This window comes from Rhinopithecus bieti, unplaced genomic scaffold, assembly GCF_001698545.2.
Source record: "Rhinopithecus bieti isolate Rb0 unplaced genomic scaffold, ASM169854v2 scaffold_25940, whole genome shotgun sequence".
Lineage (NCBI taxonomy): Eukaryota > Metazoa > Chordata > Mammalia > Primates > Cercopithecidae > Rhinopithecus > Rhinopithecus bieti.
The window spans coordinates 2492586-2507642 of NW_016811810.1; positions in this window are offsets into that span (position 1 = coordinate 2492586).

The following is a 15057-nucleotide window of genomic DNA, read 5'->3' on the forward strand; positions in this document are numbered from 1 at the left end:
CATCCTGCTGCCTGGAGTCCACACCCTTGTGTTCTGAGGGCCTGGCGCAGTGGCTGGACGGGGCAGTGCTCAGTGAGGGTTTCAAACTGAGCCTCCCCTCGGGGCTGCGGCATGGGGTTCGGCATCTCATCGAAGCTGTTGGCTACCAAGTGAGCAGCCTGCTCACACATGGATTCAGTGTCAGTGGCTGTCTCCACGTGGAGGCACTAAGACCCTAGAGGCCAGGAGAGCCCCGCTCCGGGAAGCACCAACCGGCACCTGGGCCCCAGGAGAGACTTGGTGAGCTCCCGGGAGCAGGGACAGAGGCCGGAGGCCTGGAGGCCGCGGAGGGCAGGGAGCCCAGGAGAGCAAAGTGGTTCCAGTCAGCTGCACCCACCACGGGCACAGCCCACCACCCCTCAGCCTCCTCAGCCACTGTTGGGACGGGAAGACGGGGCGTCCAGGGGCAAGGCTGGGCTCAGCACCTGGGAGGTGTGGGGAGGTGGGGGGTACCATGGGCTGGCCTGTGAGGTGGGACGGCTGCAGGGAGGTCAGTTTGCTGCAGGAAACATCCCTCACACAGCTCCAGGCTGACTGCATTCTCTGTGCTTGGAATGTGCTTCTCCTCTGCTCTGCCTTCCTCTGGGAATAGCTGTTCTCCTGGAGGAGGGAGCTGCTGATGGCTTTTTCCATTGCCTCTTTGAGATGCAAATTCCCTGACCCAGGGGCACCCTGTCTGTGGACTGCTCCCTCCCCCGCCAGGCCAAACAATCACTGTCTGGCAACCATTGAGGCTGGTGGCTCCTTCCTTACCTGCCTCGCCATGCACCTGGTGGGTTGCTTCCCAGCTGCTGGCTCCCCCAGGGACAGGACAGGCCGGGCCCTTGCTGGCTGATGCGGGCTCCTGCGTGGCCCTTGCTGGCTGATGCAGGCTCCTGCGTGGCCCTTGCTGGCTGCTCACAGGCGGGCACTGCTGCTGCTGCTGCCCCTGCACTTCGTTTCTTGCTCATCTTTGTCAGGGAGGAAGCCCGGGGCTGCAGCTCCTCTGCACCCTTCCGGAAACCTGGCAGCCCTTTTGGGGACTGGGCACACACGGCAGGTCCTGCAGCTCCTCTCGTCTTGCTGTTCAGAAACCACCCTATCTGGCTTAGGCCAGGTGGCCAGGGGAATCAGCCCCGGCCTCAGGGTTCACCCCCTCTTCCCTCCCTGACAGCCGTGTGGGCTGATGTCCCTCAGCTGTGCTGAACGCCGAGGTGACCATCAACCTCCAGTCGCTCAAGTGAGGAGGGTGTGGCTTTGCTCAGAGGTGAATAGCTCAGCTGTGAGATGTCATTTGCTGGGCAGGAGTGAGGCCCAAGAGGGTTGTTCAGTCCTGGGGATCCCTGGGGACGAGTCTGGCCTTGCATCTGTCCACAGGAGCAGCTGGGGGCAATGGCAGAGGCCAGGCTTTGTGGGCGGTGGAGCATGTGATGGACTCACCCCAGCATCGTCTACCGATGTCCTCCCATCCATGAACACATCACCACAGTCCCTAGAACCCAGCACTTGAGGGGGCAGTGGCCACCAGACTTTAGCCACTGGGCCACCAGCTCCTGCCCAGACATGAGACAAAAGGGGAAGCTGAGGTTGGCCACGGCTGCTGTGAGCTGCACCAGGGCTCTGCTGGTGCAACCCAGAAGAAAGCAGGGGCCGAGGCTGAAGCACCAGCCAAAACAGCTTCCATATGCTGCTGGGCTGGATCCTCAAGAGATGACTGCAGGATGCAGTGTGCAGTGGCCGAGCTGTTCCAGGTGTGCACAGTGGCAAGGACATTGAGTGTATGTACATGTGGGCATGCTGGTGCACACATGTCTGTGGGTGCATGTGTGTGAATGGGAGTATGCATGTGTGTGCATGACTGCAAAGCGTGTGGAGTAGGCCTGGCCCTGCAGAACAAGGGTCCACCTCAGTCTCTCTCTTAAGGCTCCACACTAGCCTGGATTCAGCTACCTTCCCCATCTTGATGGTCCCAAAATGCTACAGCCAACTGGCATTTCTCTTTGAGCATAAAATATGAATGTGCACTCACACACACACACCCCCCCCATCCCTTCATTCATCTGCCAATTTATCTAACAGAGCCTCTTCCTCCTGCATCTGGCCGTTGGTGGCATCTCAGCCCGGGTGTCTGACGCTGAGCTCCTCCTCCCTGCCAGGCACCCGCCTTCCTCCTGGGTGCTCCCCATCCCTGAACCCACTGCATCCTTTGCTGTTGCCCTGATGCCTCCACCTGCAAGGCCAGCCTGGCCTAGGCTGGAAGCTCAGAGGGGCTCAGGGACATTGATGATGGCTCTGGCTTCATCTTGCGGCTCTAGGCCCAGGTGGGCTCATGAACCTGTGTGACCTGCTAAGCCTCAGCCCACTCTGTCACACAAATGCAGTTCGCATCTCACCTGGGCTCCAGACACCCCCGATCCTCCACCAGACCCACAGTGTGAATCCTGTTCCCATGAGGGAGGCAGGGCTAGGTGGGCCACTGGGGTGTGTGTGGGTGCTGGGCTGGGGCCTGGGGGAGCCTAGAAGAGGAAGTGTCCACACTGTGTGGACAAAAAAGGGAGGCTGGTACCCCTGTCTGGACGGGTGTGGAGTGGCTGAGACCTGGAGAGGCAGAGCTCAGCTGCGGAGCTCAGGTGGAGAGCTTAGGTGAGGAATTCAGGTGGGGAGCTCAGGTGCAGAGCTCAGGTGCAGAGCTCAGGTGCAGAGCTCAGGTGTGGAGATCAGGTGTAGAGCTCAGGTGGGGAACTCAGGTGTAGAGTCAGGTGGGGAGCTCAGGTGTGGAGCTCAGGTGTGGAGCTCAGGTGTGGAGCTCAGGCTACAGAGCTAAGGTGCAGAGCTCAGGTGCGGAGCTCAGGCTACAGAGCTAAGGTGCAGAGCTCAGGTGCGGAGCTCAGGCTGCGGGCAGGCCCCCCAGTGTGGAAGCCAGCAGGATGGAACTGAGACAGCGTTCAGAAGGAACCAGTGGCTGGGAGCGCCGGGCAGATGACGGGACAGCCACTGATCCTGGGTCAGCTTGGTGCCAAGGTGCCAGGCACACCCTGCATTCCTGGTGCCCTGACTCCAGAGGAAGGTTAGTCAACAAGTTGGGGACGCAGGGTCCCTCAGGAGCGCCTGTGCCCTGAAGACACAGCACCTGGCGGGAGAGGGTCCAGAGCGGAGACTTCCAGAGACCCAGTCAGGAAGGAAGTCTTTGAGAAGGGCAAAGTCTGTGCCATGGTGGGTGTGGGGGTCAGCCCGTGTGTAGGTCTGGGTGGGTAGGAGAGCTTCCCAACAAGGAAGACCAGCATGCAGGCCAGGAATGAGACAGCGCCCCTGCCCCATCTTCCCCACAGCTGACCCCCCTCTGATACTGACTGAGGCCTCCATCAAGCCCAGATCTTCACCTGCAAGCTGGGTACACTTCCCCTGACACCCACTGCTCAATCCTAAAGGTCCCCAGTCTCCAGCCTCACTGGCCCCAGCAGCCTCCTTCTTTGTCTGTCTCCCTGCCCCTAACCCCATGTGAAGGCCAAGGAGCCTCTGCACGCCTCTCCCTGGAGCCCAGCCCAACTGTGGCAAAGCTCATGCCCCAGCATCAGAAAGCTGGGATTCATAGCACTCCCCTGTCCACCTTGGCACCCCCGTGCAGGTTGGAGCCTTCCCCCCGGGACTCTGAAATGAGATCACCTCAGGACCCCCATCCCTGGCTGGGTGGCAGCAGGGTTTGCTGCCTGGAGGTAACTCCCCAAGAAAGCAAGACTATGACATAGGTGGCTTGAGAGGCAGCTCCATGCTGCCTGCGGGTCTGTGGTGGCCCAGCTATGGCTCAGGGTTCCCACGCTCCACGTTGTTCCACTAGCTTCCAGCAAGGCCTTCTGCGTGCAGCTCCCAGCAGCTGTCACAGGCCTGGGGCTTGACATGACAATTATTCCCTCACCACCCCTGGAGAAGGCTCGGGCCACGGCCTGGCCCTGGGGGCAGAGCTGCCACTGACAAGAGTGACGGAGGAGAGGCTGCGTGGCCGCACTGCTGCCGTTCAAATGCCTCAAAGCCCACAGCCATGCGACAGGCGCTGGGAAGCCATTGCCAGCTGCTCCAGTTCAGCCGTCTGTCTCAGGCAGGCACTGTCTGCTGTGGCCGGTGGGTGGTGCGTCTGGGCCTGCTCTGCCCTAGACACCGCCAAGGTGCAGGAGGCATGGCTGCTGCCTTCCGGGAGCTCATCCTGGGGTGTCCATGTGACACGGACCTGCCCGTGCAAGGTGCTCAGACCCCCTCGGCCTCAGAGTTCTCACCTGAAAAATGGAGGTAATAACCGTCTCCACGTTACAGCCGGGAGGACTAACTCAGGCTCACTCATTCAGAAAACACACCTGGGGCCCCAGCATCTGGTTATCAGGCCTGGTGATGGGATTTGCCACCAACTGAGGGACTGGATGATGAGTGTGTCCGGCTCAGGGCCAGAGGCTGAGTATGTCCTAAGCCCAGACAACAGCAGACAGCCAGGCACTAGCAGAGACTCCAGCATGGCCTCCTCATCAGCCAGGCTTCAGTTCTGACATCGGACCTTCCAGACGAGGCTGCGCCTGTCCCGGTCGTGGCCAGTTCCTCACGCGGGAACCACCCTGCTTCTTTGCCTTCCTACGCTGATCGCTCCTTGAAATCACATCTGTGTTGCCTGTCTATTGCCCAGCTACTCTGAGACATTTAGTGCCCAAGGGCCAGTTTTCTGCCTGTGTTGATCACGGCTGAATCCCTAGAATTGTCGGTGCTCAATTCATGTTTGTTGAATGAACGGAAATTGGCCAGGCAGGGACTCAGGCCCAGAGAGCAGGATGGAAGTCATACGAGGGACCACAGTGGGCCCTCGCTGCTGACCCAGGGAAGGAGGGCCCTCCCGCCCACAGATGGGACAGGACTGAGTCTGGGGAAACTGAGGCTGCTGGAGGGAGGAAGTTAAACTTTCTCCCCTGTGTGATGGGAGATGCTGGGGGATGAGCCTGACGGTTCCTGAGCCCCCATCTCGGACTCCAGCAAAACACCCTGTGTCACTGTGTCATTGAAAACTTGAGGAAGAGAATGGAGCCCTTGTGAGACATCCGGTACCCCAGCCTATGCACCTCTGTGTGTCCATCCTCAGCTCCGTGCTCCAGCAATAAACCTGGGAGTCTTTCTTCATCCATAACCTGGAGAGGCCAGCCCAGGCTAGGGATGGGGCAGAGATTTCAGGGCCCTCCCCATTCCCCACCTTTAACAAGCCCCCAGTCTAAATGAAGGGCTGGAATCGGTCCATGGGCACAGCCAGGTAGTCGTGCAAGAGTGTGCAAAAGTGGTTGCCAGCTGGACATGTTCCCAGCAGTGGCACGATGGTGTGCCCACGATGGCAGCAGCCCTGGGGCCAGAGAGTTGGGCTGACCCCACTCTACTTCCTGCTGCCCCGTCTCACTGTAGGACTCCCCAGTGCCTGGGCCCTCATCTCCAGTAGAGGGTTGATAATAGCTGTTGCCCTGAGGGTTACGTGAGCAGGGGAAGGTGCAGAGGCAGCTCGTGGCATGCCATGGGCTTTGAGAAACGTGACCTCACCACTTTCTGTCATCATTGTTAATAATGAGATGTGGAACTCGGAAGATCAAATATTCTTGACTTTCCAGGGACTTTCAGACAAGCAGAAGGTGAGGTTTTCAAAAAGCAAGAGCTGGAAGTAGAGAGGACTGGGCCGGCCTGCCAGCTGCGGACCCCAGGGAGACAGACTTCAACCAGTTGCAGAAGCAGAGCCAGAGGAGGCCCAACGAGGAGGCCAAAGGCAGATATGAGGGAACAAGAAGGAGACTCAGCGGCAGGGTCCCAGACAGCCCCAGGGTGATGGGAGGGCTGGGCAGGGGCTGGGACAGCTCTGCCTGGAGCCCAGCCCTAATGGCGCATCCTACCTGCTGCCTTGCCTGATATCCGGGAGGACGACTGGGAGCAACTGGGCCCTAGGCCAGCCAGATGGGAACACTGTCCACACCTTGCTCACGGCCGTCAGCCATGCATTCGGTTGACACTAGGACTCTCATATTGCATTGTGATCTGATCATTAACAAAAGAATGCTGATTTGTAAAAAGTGCCTCAACTTCTTATGCAGAGCCTAATTTGGGTCTCACACACCCCAGAGGGGAGAACCCGTGGTTCCTGCAGCCTAAAGAAGAAAGCAAGTCTTTTGGGGCTCTGCAATCTCTCCCTGGGAGGCCCCACTCCACGGCACGGGTGGTGGAGGCACGCCCAGGTGCCATCTCTTGGCGTGATTCAACAATGGCTGGAGCAGCTTCTCTCTGCCAGGCACCCAAAGTGGCCACTCTGTGCGGACCTCACCTCCCTCCAGTAACCCAGAGTGGGCAGGCAGGACTAACACGTCCTGGAGAGATGTGGACAGTGAAACTCAGAGAGGGAGAAGTTCAAGGTGACGTGGAGGGTCAATGACTGGCACCAAAACAGAAGCACCACCCCAGTCCTTCCCACTAGCCTCACAACTGCTGAAGCACTTTCTCTCGTTTGGGGACCAGGGCAGGACTACGGAGAGCCAGGATTTGAAGACTGAAAGGCTTCACTCCAAAGTAGCACACCCCAAGGAACACAATCTGAGAAGGTCTCAGAACCCACCAGACCTATCCCATCCAGGCCACTGAGGGACACTCTCATCTCCTTCCAATGGCTCATTGTCTCAATGGTGTCACACATATGCACACACACACGCATGCTCACAGGGAAGCACACCCACACACAGTCACATACATGCACACACACACTCATACAGTGATGCATCCTCATACACACACATTCACATGCAGGCACAAGTCACACACATGAGAAATGGGCTGCTCAGAGCCAATTGTCTACTTTGACAGATAATGCAGTCCAGGTTCCCAGAGTTCTTCAGGGGAGGATTTGGGCCAAGTTATAAGGAAACAGTCTGCTAATACACCCTCTCTTAATCACCATCTGATCCTCTTCTTCCTGTCTCTTCTCCCTTCAATATCTGCTGAGCAGGACTACACACTCGCTTCTGTTCAAGTGAGAACAGGAAGAAATGTAGAGCTATTGGGCAATAGGACAGATGATTCAGGGAGTGGGCAGTGGATGTTCTGTGGGGAAGGATAGGTGAGTTGGTCCAAGAACGTGGAAAGCTGGACCAGACTGGTACAAAGCCATCTGTGCACTCCGGGATCTGCTCAGATTCTGTGAGGAGGCTCCTGCTCTTGACAAGATGGAACAAAAGGTACAGGATTTGCTCTCTTACTTGGAATAACAAACAAATAAGCAAAATCCATAAAACAATGATTTTCAAGACATTGGGCATCAGGCAGTAAAGGACAGCGCTCTCAGAGAGATGGCAAAAAGCAAGCTGAGCCCTCCAGTTGTGACAGTTTCTGCCTTGACAGAGTTTCCAGGTCCTGATGGAGGAGGGGAAACCAAGCAGAGTCCTGTGGACTCCCTGAATTGAAGAGATGAATCTAAGAGTCTGGGAGATCAAGACGGTTAGAGTTTGCAGAGCAGAGCACTGGACAGGCGCAGCTGCACAGAGAGGGAACTCTGGGGTCTTCAGGGGGTCTCTTGAGTATTCAGCATAGCACAGATCAACACAGGCAAGTGAAGAGGCGACTCAAGGTCAAGGCAAAACACCACCTGAATAGATTAGAAGGAACAGCAACTGGAGTTCACACAGGGCCAGGGATAGAGCCAGCTCCATCAGCTGTCTAGAAAACCTCTTCATCCACAGGGTATCATCCACAGTCTGGTCTTGCCCCAGCTCCATCAGCCTGTCTAGAAAACCTCTTCATCCACAGGGTATCATCCATAGTCTGGTTTTGCCTGGTTGTGGGGAATAGTTCACCCTAAGCTGGACACCACTCTGGTTCCATCCAGCACACCTTAAAGGCAAGACCCAAAATGATCAAAGTAGTTCCCAAAACAAAGACCAAGATTTACAGGAGTATAAAACCATCCAACACCTAACAAGATAAAAATTCACCATGTCTAGGATCCAGTGCAAAATCATGAGACAAGGAAAGAAGCAGGAAAACACAGTTTATGAGGGGGATCAAAGCAGACTCAGAACTGCAGGGATGTTAGAATTAGTGGACAAGAACCTGTAATTATAGCCATATTCTATCTGCAATGTCCAAACCGTTACAGGAATGATTGAGCATGCTCAACAGAGACATGCAAAATTAAAAGAAGATCCACAATCAAACTTCCAGAGCTAAGAGTTACAAAGTCTGGGAAGAAAAACGCACTGAATATGGTTAATGATAGATTAGAGATCACAGAAGAAAAGATTAGTGAACTCGATGACTTGGCGATAGAAACTATTCAAAATGAAATACACAGGAAAAAATCTTAAAAATCAGCAGAGCATTAGTGAGCTGCTTATTTGACAATGACAAGCAGCCTGATACATGTATCTGAGGTGCCTAAGGTGGTGCCAGGGGGAAGAGAGAGAGAGAATTGAAGAAATAATGGCTGAAAATTTTCCAAATTTGATGGAAACGATAAGCCCACAGATGCAAAAATTCAAAAAACAAACCAAAAAACAAACAAACAAAAAACCCCAAGAACAAGAAACATTAAGAAAATTACACCGAGCCATATCATAACCAAAATTCTCAAACCCAGTGATGAAGAGAAAACCTTAAAAAAAAAAAAAAAAAAGACATATTCACATAGAGGAACATAGGTAAGGATGGCAGTAGGTTTCTCGCTGGAAACAATGTATCCCAAGAAGATTGTGGAGCTACATCTTCTTTAAAGGAATGAAGAGGGGGAAATACCTGTCAACCTCAAATTCTATACCCAGAAAAAATATCTTTCAGAAACCAAAGGCAAAGCAAAGACTTTCTAGCCATACAAAGCTAAAACAGCTACCACCTGCTGGCCTGGCACACTGGCTCATGCCTGTAATCCCAGCACTTTGGGAGGCTGAGGCGGGCGGATCACGAGGTCAGGAGATCGAGACCATACTGGCTAACACGGTGAAACCCCGTCTCTACTAAAATACAAAAAATTAGCCGGGCGTGGTGGTGGGCGCCTGTAGTCCCAGCTACTCGGGAGGCTGAGGCAGGAGAATGGGGTGAACCCAAGAGGCGGAGTTTGCAGTGAGCCCGAGATCGCGCCATTGTACTCCAGCCTGGGCAACAGAGGGAGAGACTCCATCTCAAAAAAAAAAAAAAAAAAAAAGCTACCAGCTGCTGACTCACACTACAACAAATGCTACAGGAAGTCTTGCAGTCAGAAGGAAAATGATGACAGAGAGCAATATGAATCCACACAGAGGAATGAAGAGCACTGGAAACACTGCCTACATGTGTAACATACAGGATTTCTGTGTTAGAATTTAAACCTCTTTAAAGATCCTATGGTGCGGCCATGTGTGGCTGGGTGGGAGCCAGCCCGTCAGCATCAGGGCGTAGCCCAGGGCCAGCATTCCATGGGAAGTGCAAGTTGAGTTAGGGGCTGGTCGTTGATATAGTAGAGGATTGTTTGATGTGTCCATCAGCCCAGGCTGCCATCACAGAACACACACAGGCTGGGGGACTTCAACAGCAGAGGTATTTTTCTTACAGCTCTGGGAAGCTGGAAGTCTGAGATGGAGATGCTGGAGGTGTTCGGAGGCCTCGCTCCTGGGCCTGCAGACGGCTGCCTTCTCCCTGTGTCCTTGCGTGGTCTTCCCTCTGTATGTGTCTGTCTCCTAGCCTTGTCTCCTTTAAGGACACCAGGCAAATTGGATGAGAACCCACCTGAAGGACCTCATTTTGACTTGATCACCTCTTTAAAGGCCCTATCTCCAAATACAGTCATATACTGAGGCACTGGGGGTCAGGCTTCAGCAAACACATGTTAGAGGGAACACAACTTAGCCCATCAGCTGGTGATCATGACCTGAGGCAGGCTCATGAGAACTCAGGAGGACCTGAGTCTCCACGCACGGGAGGCACCATGGGCTCTGGGCTGGCTCTGCAGAGGACTGTGACTGCCTGTATCCAGGTGGGCTCTGGGGTCCTCCACTGGCTCTGGCGAAGGCAGTCGAGTTGCCCTGAAACCTTGGCCCAGCGTCTCAGGAACCAGGAGCCCCATCTGTTCAGGTAAATGAGTCAACAGATGGGGCCAAGCGCCCCTGCGGCTGCCCGAGAAAGCCTTACACGTCTCCAGCCCTCGCTGCAGCCGCCCACTCTGAGGAAGGCTGTGAACCTTTCCTGACCTCTGCTTGCTGCCAGTTCCTGGCCCTTTGTGGGAAGTCCCAGGATTAAACGCCTCTTGGGGTTTATTTACTCAGCTCTGACAACCACAGAAATCAATGCTGCCGCTGAACTTCTGGCCGCATCTTTTATGACTGCTTTTAATGTCTGACTTTTAAGCACTGGGACTTCCTCTGGAGGGCCTGCTTCTGTCTGCGGGTTTGAGTGCACGCTTGTGCATGTGCAGGCCAAATGTGTTCCTTTTTCGAAGCATACACAGCCTGAATGCCTGTGTGAGCCTGGGTCTGTTCATATGTTTGCACGTGTGTTTACCATGTTGGTGTGTATGTCTGCTCAAATGGATCTGCCAGGTGTGTGCTCACGGGCCCTGATCACATATGAACATGGCTGTGTGTATGTGGCTGGAGGCTTTCCAGGTGTGCATGTGTGTGTCCATGCTTATGTGCACAGGCATGTGTGTGCTCCAGGGAGCAGGTGCACAGCCTGCATTTTGCATTTGGACTCATCAATGTGAAAACAGACCCACAGCTATAAACTCTTTGCTTAATCTGAAGCAAAAAAAGAGAGAGAGAGAGAATGAGAAAGTGAGAGTGCTACTTGCATCACTTAACCCTGAATGTGAACCTCATTTTGGTGGGAAATGAACACAGCAGGAGTCCTTAAAAATCCATCAGACCCGTTCCCACGCCTGTAGATTTCAAATAAGCCCAGGAAAGACCTACTGGCAAGTGACAGTTCTCATCCTGGCTTCCCTGCCTGGGCTTTATCCAGAGCGATATTTATCAGCAGGGCCTGGAAGAATGAAAATCAGGCCCAAGGTATCCTTGGCCTCAGCATCTACTTGTTGGGCCACACAAGACAAGCCCGCAGCTGGGCCAGCCTGTGGTTTTCACGTTCTGAGGCAAACCTGTTCAGCTCCCTCCTCCCAGCCCCAGTCAATGGACATAGGACATAGGTCCCTCTTCCTGAACCCCCTGGAGGACTGCCCAGGATCACACAACAAACTGTCTAGCGGTGTCTTCTAGCTCTCCCTGCCAGACTCTTGGGTTGAGGTTTAGATCCCATGCATCTTCCCAGCTGCTTGTTCGCTAGAAGAGGCAGAGTGTAATCAGTGCCTTCTGACAGACCCCAGTGTCTGAGCTCAGTCGTGCAGGTCATGCACTGCTTAACTCCAGGGTGCCAAGTCACACCATATTCTATGAGCTCAAAGACACTGCTACTTGAGTTGAGCAGTGTACAGCCTGTGCACCAGCCCATGGCAGACCTGGTTGGGCCCACACTGCCCTTCCTGACTCCTGGCAAGGAACCGAGCCTTGGCCTCCTCACAACTTTCCTGAGGCAGGACCCAGAGCTGGAAGCATTAGGAGCTTTTTTGAGGTCATGTTCTTTTCCTGAGAGTAAATACTCTTTGTGGTTTCCTGGGATAAGTCCAGGTCAGGTTCATCCAGCCCCCTGACCCTGGGAAAACCACTCACCCTCCCTGCACCTCAGTTTCTTTATAATAACACTTGCTTGCCTCCCTGGAGGCTGCAGGGTCAACATAATAATAGTTATGAAGGTATTTAGTTAGTGGGGAGGACTTGTTGATACTATGAATCATAGTAGAATAATTTAAAAATACAACAATCATAAGAAGTTTCTCATAATTTGATCGTGGTGTAGCACTGGTCAGTCATTTTTACATGAGTTTCCTTACCCTAAGAAGCACAGTATGGAACTTGTAGCAAACATGAAATAAATTCTGGTTGACACTATTGGAGAGGTCTGGACTGGACTGAAACTTCTTGGATGGCAAGTTCATAACCTAGGAATGCAAAATACCATAAACCCAGTGGCTTCAACAGGCATTTACTTTTCTCGGATCTAGAGGCTGAGTCCAAAATCAGGGTGTGGGCCAGCTCCAGCGTGGTGAGGGCCTGCGGCTTGACGTGCAGGTGGTGCCTTCTGACTGTGTGCTCACGTGGAGTGGGAGTGGGGGTCTCTCTCTTCCTCATCTCATGAGGCCACAGTCTACTGGATCAGGGTCCACCCGTAAGACTTCATGTAACATTCCTTGGCCCCTAAAGACCCTATTTCCAAATACAGTGTCATTGGGGGTGATGTTCTAGAACCCAGTGGAGGTCCACTCACTCCGCAATGTAACACCAGACGTCCACCCGGAGGTTCCAGTGGGAGAAGGGAGTTTATTTGCAGGCACCAAGCAGGGGGGGCCCCACCAGGGCACACCTAAGTCCTGACCTCCCCGGTGGCTGGCAGATCAGGGTTTTTAAAGCCAGGGGCACGTTTCAGGAAAGCAGAAGTTGAGGCAAAATTGGAAATCAATACTCGGAGGTTACACATTGGTTTTGGCCTCAAAAGGTGGATGAAAAGGCGGATGTCTTGAAGTGGAAGTTTACAGGTCCCAGGTGGATTCAAAGATTTTCTGATTTGCAATTGGTGAAGGAAGAGAAGTTTTGCTTAAAAATTAGGGATCAACAGGAAAGGAGATGAGCTCTGTCTTGTGGGTGCGACTCCCTCCAGGCCCCTCAGGAATACATTTAGAACAAAGAACGGCCGGCAGCGTGCAGTGCTCAGCTCCCCCGCATCTGAGGCCTGTGTGTCCTCGGATCGTATCCAGCGTGGAGATCCAGGTTTCTAAAAAACAATTCAGGGACTTACGTGAAGGATGTTATCTTCACCTGTAATCCCGGCACTTTGGGAGGCCGAGCCGGGAGGATCACCTGAGGTCAGGAGTTCGAGACCATCCTGGCCAACATGGTGAACGCCCGTCTCTACTAAAAATACAAAAATTAGCGGGGCATGGTGGCAGGTGCCTGTAATCCCAGCTACTTAGGAGGCTGAGGCGGGAGAATCGCTTGAATCCAGGAGGCGGAGGTTGCGATGAGCCGAGATCGCACGACTGCACTCCAGCCCGGGTAACAGAGCAAGTCACCCTCTCAAAAAAAAAAAAAAAGATGTTACCTTAAGTTTCTATAGGGGAACCGAACATGCCATGATCCTAGCTCCCTCAGCTGTTGTTTTATGATACCATTAATTTCTTGTCTACCAAGCTGCCCATTCACTTCTCTCGGTCAGTCAGGAGTCTGGAATTCCCTTGAAGAAACTCAGGATTTTCTTTATTTTCATGTTTGGGGTGAGAGGGAGGCCCACAGGCCCCTAAGAGGGGCCCTCCATTTCACTTAGGGCTTCAATATCTGAACTGAAAGGGACATAACTCTGTCCGTGGCACCTTCCAAACATTACACGGACACGTGCAGCGGATTCACCAGTGGCCCTGTGGGCAGGGACTCGGGCAGCAGGGACGGCAGGCGGGGACTCGGGCAGCAGGGACGGCAGGCAGGTGCCTCCGCTACTTGGCCTGGTGTTTTCAAAAAGTCAGCCTGGCTTCCATGGTGGCTGCAACTGTCCAGCCCCATTTCTCCCGTCTCTTCCTTACCCTGAAATCCCTGCGCTCCTTCTGGTGGGGGCTTCCCTGGCAACCACACTAACCACAGCGTAGTCCACATTCCTTGCTCTGCAGATGTCTGTTTCTATCTCTGGACAAGTGTCTCAAGAGCGAAGGCTGCCTCTTAATTGTATTCTTCTCTTTCTGAAAGCTGGTCAGGGGCTTACGTAGCCTGGACGCCCCTCTGCCATCCCTGAGCAACTGGGAGAGGAAATGCACCCAGGAAACAAAGGCTTCTTTTCCTCTCAGGGCCTCTCTGTTATTTGGGAGCATTTATCAGGAACTTACAAATTGAGACTCATTTTCTAAAACCAACTGAGTTGATGCCTGTCCAAATTATACAATTTTAAAGACTTGCGATTCTGTGAAAACATGAAAGTTACGCAAACTAAGTGAACAAACTCACTAGGTGAGGTTCTGTAGAAACTGCTTCAACAAATACATAAGAGTTGCTTGTCATTAGCACATCAGTTGCCTGGGAAGGCGTCCCTAAAGCACTGCAAACTCCTTTTCTCTCAGGTGGGCCAAAAGCCCGTCCTGCAGCCAGGCCTAGACCCCGCAGCTGTTGAATGGAGCCTCGGCACAGAGCCGGCCCGAATGTGCCGTCCACCTCCTGCGGGGAGGTCAGTGAGTGGGATGATCCTCACTAAGGGACAGATTTGGTCATCAGGGTCAAGACCCTGGTCCACTCAGCAAATCCACCCAGGGCCCCACTGCTCGTCGGACCCCCTCAGGGTCAGGGAACCTGCGGCCACGGTGGACAACACCCCAAAGTCTACCTTGCAAAGACTTCCCTCATGGACAGACAGGCCGTCTGCATGGACCCCACAGCCAGGAGGAAAGCGAGGTTTCTACTAGGAAGGGGACCAGCCTGGCTGCTGAAAACCATCTCCAGAGTTGCCTGGGTGTCAGGAGGGGAGGCCGCCTTCAGGTGTGCACCTGCACGGTGGTCTGGGTGTCAGGAGGGGATGCCATCTTCAGGTGCACTTCTGCATGGTGGTCTGGAGAGGCTGGGGAACCTTCCTCCCTCCACGTCTCTCTGGCTGTCCCTGGCCCCGTGTGACCTCAGACAAGCCTTGTCCACCTCTCAGCACTGAAGATGTGAAATTGGCCTCAAGGTGCATATGGTGGCTGGACACTCCTGGCCTCTCCGCCATGACCCAGGGCTGGGGGTGACACCCTTAAACCCTGAGGGGACACTAAGGGTCAACAGGACACCTGGACCAGAGGAGCTGTGGGCAGGCGGCAAAGGTCACCTCTGTGGTGTCTCCTCTGGGTCCTCCCCAGCAGCAGACACAGGCCTGACCCTTTCCAGCTTGGTCGCCTGTGTGGAAACCCAGAGCCTGGCAGCCGTCAGAGCCGTGAGAGCAGCTCCCATTGAGGCTTCG